Source organism: Humulus lupulus, chromosome 2, assembly GCF_963169125.1.
Source record: "Humulus lupulus chromosome 2, drHumLupu1.1, whole genome shotgun sequence".
Taxonomy (NCBI): domain Eukaryota; kingdom Viridiplantae; phylum Streptophyta; class Magnoliopsida; order Rosales; family Cannabaceae; genus Humulus; species Humulus lupulus.
The window spans coordinates 169,352,493-169,358,931 of NC_084794.1; the positions used below are offsets into that span (position 1 = coordinate 169,352,493).

Here is a 6,439-nt window from a genome sequence, read left to right on the forward strand (position 1 = left end):
ATAGTAATTGATACAAGAATATTTGGGCTTTTATTGTACTTGGTCCATTTGTGGTAAAGAAGACAAAAATAAATTAAAAGATTAAGCAAAAAAAAAGGCCCACGTGACCCAAGGTAGGGGTATGACCTAAATGTATTGATAGTCTTCTTTTTCCAAGGGGGAGATATACGGCCAAGGAGAAAAAAAAAAGAAGAAGAACCAGCCGCTGGTGCATATTGGAGTATACCCATTCTTTTGGTAGCCATTCATGTGAAGGAAGAGGAGATAGGAAGGAGAAAAGATGGAAAAGCAAGAGGACAAAACCACTTGAGACATCACTTTCGCTTGATTTTTTACCTTTATTTCTATTTCCTTTATAGTTTATTATCTAAATTTTCAGATTATGGATTGTATTTATTTGGGTATTTTTGAGATTATGAGTATGAGCTAAACTCTAAATAGCTAGGATAATTGGACCCCTAATATGTGATTGTATTGACACTTTTATATTGATGTTTATGCAATTTGATGTTTATTCATTCAAATATTTATCATGTTAATGCTTGCTATTGATTGATCACCTTTAGTAGGTAATTGGGTTAATTTTTAATTCTGAAAAGGTTGAAATTAATAGACACACAACTTGAATGGTGCATGCTTGAACTTTTTGAATTCAAGATTGTAGTAATATATACATATATTATTACCATGCATAGTCTTATGGAATTGATGCTTAAATGAAATCTTTGAAATTGAATTAGCATAGACATATGTGATTTAATTAAAATATTAGAATCATAGTGCTCTGACAAAGCCTATGAAATTTAATTAAAATCCTGGGCTAATAGACTTCCAGTTGCTGCAGCATCAATCCAGCATCAGTGTCAAAGTTGCATATTAGGGGATAATTATTCTAGTTTCCATCATACCATTTGTTACTCAGTGAATCAATTTTCTTGAGTTGTTCATTTTAATTTTTTGCATTTAATTAGTTAGTTCTTAGACCACATTCCTTTTTATTAATTTTAGTATTTTTAAATAATTTTGTTAGAACTTAGTTTCACAATTTAAACTTAAGAAAACAGTCCTTATGGATACGATATCTGGTACTTGTTACTATATTACTTGTTGTTGACAGTGTACACTTGCACTCACGTTAATTTTTGCACAACAGCTGTGTTGGGAAATCGAGTGAGGTAGTAGAAACCATCACCTCGCCCTTTCTGCTTAGCGTTGGATTTGAGCCAGAAGAAATACATAATGTCGGTCGGGGTGGGGACCTCCCACTCGTGCTTCAAAAATAAATATTTCAACCCCACCAAAAGTCGATATGAGTTTGGGCGGAGCTAGAATGGAGCCAGTTCGACGTAGTTTAAAACGTCTACGAAGTACTAGTCCAAAGGGAGGAAAGCACCTACTTTCAGATGCTCATCACTCCAGGCCCCGAAATCATCCTGAAGGGGGCGCATCTCCGCTCTCCTTCCAGCGGAGGTCGTGCAATAAGGCCATCGGGTCCCATTTCAATCCCGTGGCTTTGCAAAATCTTTTTCAGTTTGTTTTGAGTCGTTATTCGAGACACGATGCGCTCAGCCTCAAAAAGGCGTTAGGGTCGACTACGTTCTCCTTGTCCACCACTAGGCCGAAGTGGGGAATAAGGGTTTCAGACACGACCTGCTTGCCCTTATTTTTGCTATCAAAAGAAGAGCCTGCAACTTTTTTATTTTGTTGGGCCTTGATCTAGCTTGCTTGATGATAAAGCGGCCTAATTAGTAGCGACCTAAAACAAAGCCTAGATACGGTGATAAATGTACGATGACTCATTTGAATGAGGTTTATTTTACCCAAAATCTATGTGAGCTAAGCTATATCCTAGCACCAACGCGTGTTTCCACGCGCAGTCCTAAGCCACACGCTATAAACTCGGGAAATATCCTTACACTTTGGGATTCGTGTGTCAGACCCACTACCTTTTTCGAAGGCGGTTTAATGTGAAACCACTCAGGGAATCATAACCCTTAAGTTACCTAGAACTGAACCAAAAAACCCTTAAAGTTACTACGCATAAACAAGCAACCCATATGCTTAATCATATGTCATACCCTTTCAAAACCCAAAAATCTACCCATTTCTTACGCACATCATTTCTAACAAAGCCTAGTATTGCGTTTTTGGCTTGTCAAAAATTTGACAGAACAGTTCTCACAGTCCTCGAAACTCAAACATGAAACTATTATAGACGACCACGTGTTCAACACTTGAGTAGTGGGTGGGCATGATTTCACATAACAGAAGCCTAAAAGCCCCTACTGTGCATGCCAGAAGTGACGTCATACATGAGCAGGAGCTTGGGGGGCAAATGTTGTACCCCAAAATAAGCACGAACTGAATCACTCAACATGGGGGTACAGCTGGCAAACAAACACCTGAAGAAAGCATACAAGCAGGACTTCTAGTTAACTCTGACGTGAGCAACTCGAGTTAAACGTGGTACTGTCACAACCAAATAATCTTCAGATCACCTTTTTGGGCAATAACCTAGTTCGAGATATGTGATGGTTAGAACGCCTTTGGGATACTCTGGGACTGGTCCGTATCCAAGTTCGTTAGCCCTTCGACATCTAGCTCAAGGAAAGTGTTCAGCTTGCAGAAACCTGATCATGATGCACAATGAAGGATCCCAAAAGACTCGGAGATTCCGTATATGCTCATTAATGTCCATATTTTATTATACATTTATTATCCGAGATAACAGATGAAAATTTCTTAGGCACTACTACAAAATTCCCCTTACGGGTCACCTTTTTAGGATACTCACTAAGAGTTTTTGAAAAAATACATTTTAAGATGCGCAATAAGAGTCCTAATAAAATATGTGAGTCCTGACAAAGCTTGAGCATGCCCTCAAAACTTTTAATTAAAAAGGATAAGAGACGCATATATATATATTTTCTGACGAGGCATTCGAATTGGGGCTTTTAGCAAAGGATTAGGGTTCAACTTTTTTCAGCACAGAAGGAAAGGAGGAGACGACGGCGACGCAGGGGCTCGACTGGGTTCTTCTTGGCGACGACGACGCAGGGGCTCGGCTGAGTTATTCTTGGCGACGTCTGCAAGTGGTGCCAACCAGGACCTTCAATCTCACCTCTCTTCCAAACGATACGTTATTGCTCTCAATAAGAAGGACCTTGCCAATCCCAATATCATGTCGGTAATCATTTTCATTTTTTATTTATTTATCTATTATCCATTGTTGTTATTTCTGTTTATTGGACTTCATTTATGTAGAAATGGGTTCGTCATTTGGAATCGTTCCAACAAGATTGTATTCCTATAAATGCACACAGTAAGACTTCTGTTAGGGAAGTAAGTAAGTTGTCTTCAGTTTGTTCTTATTCCTCTATAGTGTTTTGCTTTCTTATTCTGTTGATTTTAATGGTGTGTAATGTAATGAAGCTTCTTGAGCTAGTGGAGTTTAAATTGAAGGAAGCAAATTTGAATGAGCCAAATCTTCTTGTTATAATTTGTAATCCATGTTTTGATGTTATTTGTTAAGATAGATTTGATGTTATCATTGTTTAGTATTGGTTTGATTTAGACATGGACACTCTATCTTTGCATTCTTACCTCTTGATGTTTCTGGCGAGTACTGAGCTCTTGGTTTTGTGATTTTATAATAGACTTGGTAAATACAACAAAGAGGAGGTTCTGGAAAAAGCAGAAAATGATTTAGTAGCTGTGACAAAACAATATATTTCTCGACTGATAAAAGAAATGCAACGGGCTGACTTTTGGAAGCTAAGACGAGCATCTTACCTAGGGTAACCTCTTATTCTCATTTGTTATGCCTATTAATTACCAGTATGAGTGACTTATTTGTTCCTACCTTTTAACATGTACAACAATATATTGAAGCTGCAGCATTCTATAGGTTTTGTAGAATGGGAACTCTTGGATCTTGATGAGATAAATGCTACTTTATTGCCTCTTAGTGATCCATCCCTTCAGCCTTTGCAAATCAACGTTATTTACTATCTTTTGGGGGTAATTGCTTACATTTTAAACTCCAATTGCAATATATTTTGTCAGTGAAGTACATCAATAGTTTTAGTGGTGCACACGAACCTATATAGGTAGAGAACCAATTTAATGGAATTCATCATGGCTTTATATTATTGTCAAAGTAATCAAATTGATTAGTCGAGATTTGCTTTTAAGAATAAGTAGGACTGCTTTGAAATGCAGTTGAAAATTGAATTGAAAATAGATTCCTCGAGCCTATACTCATACGTTCATATGCACATTATACATGCACATACAAAACATGATTTATGTAGCACAACTATCAAATTTTTGACATTCAACTTGCATATTACTATAATGTTTGTGGGTTGACTTATGCACATAACATCCTTTAATGCACTCGCATGATTCATGAACGTACTTTGAAAAGTAGTATTGGGTATTCATTTGCGACATGCTAATTTGACTGGAGAGTTGATGCGGCTGGCGATTGGTCGAATATCAGATGGTGAAACTGACTATGTACAGAAGATATGCAAGTTTGTTCGTGATATCTATAGGGAGCTGACCCTTGTAGCTCCAAGCATGGATGATAGTCATGATATGAAAACAAAGATGGATAAAATGCTTCAAAGTGTAATGAAGATTGAGAATGGTATGTGTGTACATTTTCTTTTCTTCTTGTTTTCAATGTTGCTATTGCTGCTATTAATTAGATTAGAATCATACTTTTTTAAAACACAAATGTAATAGAAATAGTTGTATTCATGGTTTTAAAAAAACGGTTAAGGCGTACGCCTCGAGGCGCGCCTTGAGGCGAGGCGGTAAAAAAACGCCTCTGAGGCGCCGCCTCATAGAGTGGCAGTGAGGCGCACGCCTCACATGAGTGAGGCGGACTGAGGCGGACGATTCTGAGGCGAGGCGGGCTGAGGCGTATGCCTCATGTTTCTGCACTTTTTGGCTGTTTTATTGCCTCACACATGGGGCTTTCTTAAAAGAGTGTTTTGGGCTTAAAGTTTGGGCTTATTTTATTAGATTTTAAGTTTAAAAAAAACCTAATTTCTTCCTAACCTTCTCACGGCAATCCCTTCTTTTCTTCTCTACCATCATCTCACAGCAGCATCTCCTCTAATTTCTCCCCTCTCCATCATCTCACAGCAGCATCTCTCCATCATCTCATCTCAGCTCTCCCTCACACTCTTCATTTCTCTCCTTTTCACGCAAGAAGCTCACCCCTCACTCATTTTATGCATTTTATGCTCTCTCCCTCACACTTTTCTTCTCTACCATCATCTCACAGCAGCATCTACCGATTAATGCATTTTATCTATATGATTTTAAGACTTATATAACTAGTACTTTTATGACTTTGATATGGACTTATGTGTTCTTTGTTATGAATTCTATGAATTTTATGAAATTTCATGAATTTTAGGATATTTTATGAATTTTATTATATTTTTTAAATTTTATTTGTTCTTATAGTTGAGGCGTACGCCTCGTTGCGCCTCGAGGCTTACGCCTTGCGGTACTAAGAGAAAACGCCTCGCCTCGCGATTTCGCCTTTTAAAACCTTGGTTGTATTAACTATTAAACTATCATTACACTGACACTCTAAGAATTGTTATGTTTGTCTTCTGCAAACATTATGAAAATAGTCTGTCAGAGTGTTGAGGCATCCTGTATTATCCCTTAATCACGTAGGTGACTCATAATGGCAATGATGTGGCATCCTTGTTTGTCAACCAATACCATCTTTGCATGGCATTCTTGATGAATGCATTTGACTGCCAATAATTACACTTTGGAAATGCATCCTATGTTGGTCATTTAGGTCTCCTGTAATAATGAGAAAAAGTAGGATTCTATATCTAGGTCCTAGAAATTCTTTGATAATCAGTTTTCCTACCTATATATAGACCTATAATCTGTAAATTGGATGGCATTTACATATTCTTCTTATTTAGAAAAATTGGCAATAGCAAATAATGTCTTTGAAATAATTGTCAGAAATGAGAAATTTAAGCCTCTTGAGGCTAGGTCAATTGGTTGAGTTTGAGTGTCATGTGATTTAAGTTCCCCTTCTCATAAATGTATTATGTAAAAAAATAAAAATAAACTATATATTTTGAGTTATTTTTGTTGTGGTTGTTTAATTCTTCAAAAAAAAAATTCTCATTTTATTTTTGATAGCATTGAAGAATATATTTTTATTGGAAAAAATAAGTGTTTGATTTTAGTTTTGTTTTCTCATTAAAATATGGCACTAGTTAACAAAAAAATGATAGTGCTATCTAGCTTTTGAAAAGTTACCATCAAAACACATACTTGTAGAAATTTCTAACTGTAATTTTCATTGTTGGGTTGATGAAAAGGATCAAAGAGTAAATATTAGAGAAGAAGGAAATAGGATCCATGGAATAAGATTTTAAAGAAAAGA

The 6,439-nt window shown here is 36.6% G+C and overlaps 1 long non-coding RNA gene across 3 annotated transcripts; it reads left to right on the forward strand.

Moving 5' to 3' along the window:
* Window positions 1–2,966: 2,966 nt before the first annotated feature.
* On the forward strand, window positions 2,967–4,759 carry LOC133816406 (uncharacterized). 3 transcript variants are annotated; one of them, XR_009885214.1, is made up of 4 exons: window positions 2,967–3,183; window positions 3,265–3,346; window positions 3,657–3,797; window positions 4,433–4,759. It is a non-coding gene; the product is annotated as an uncharacterized LOC133816406 (long non-coding RNA). The 3 variants fall into 3 exon arrangements; XR_009885215.1 differs by having other exon boundaries at window positions 3,265–3,342; window positions 4,430–4,759; XR_009885213.1 differs by having other exon boundaries at window positions 3,265–3,342.
* Window positions 4,760–6,439: the final 1,680 nt, after the last annotated feature.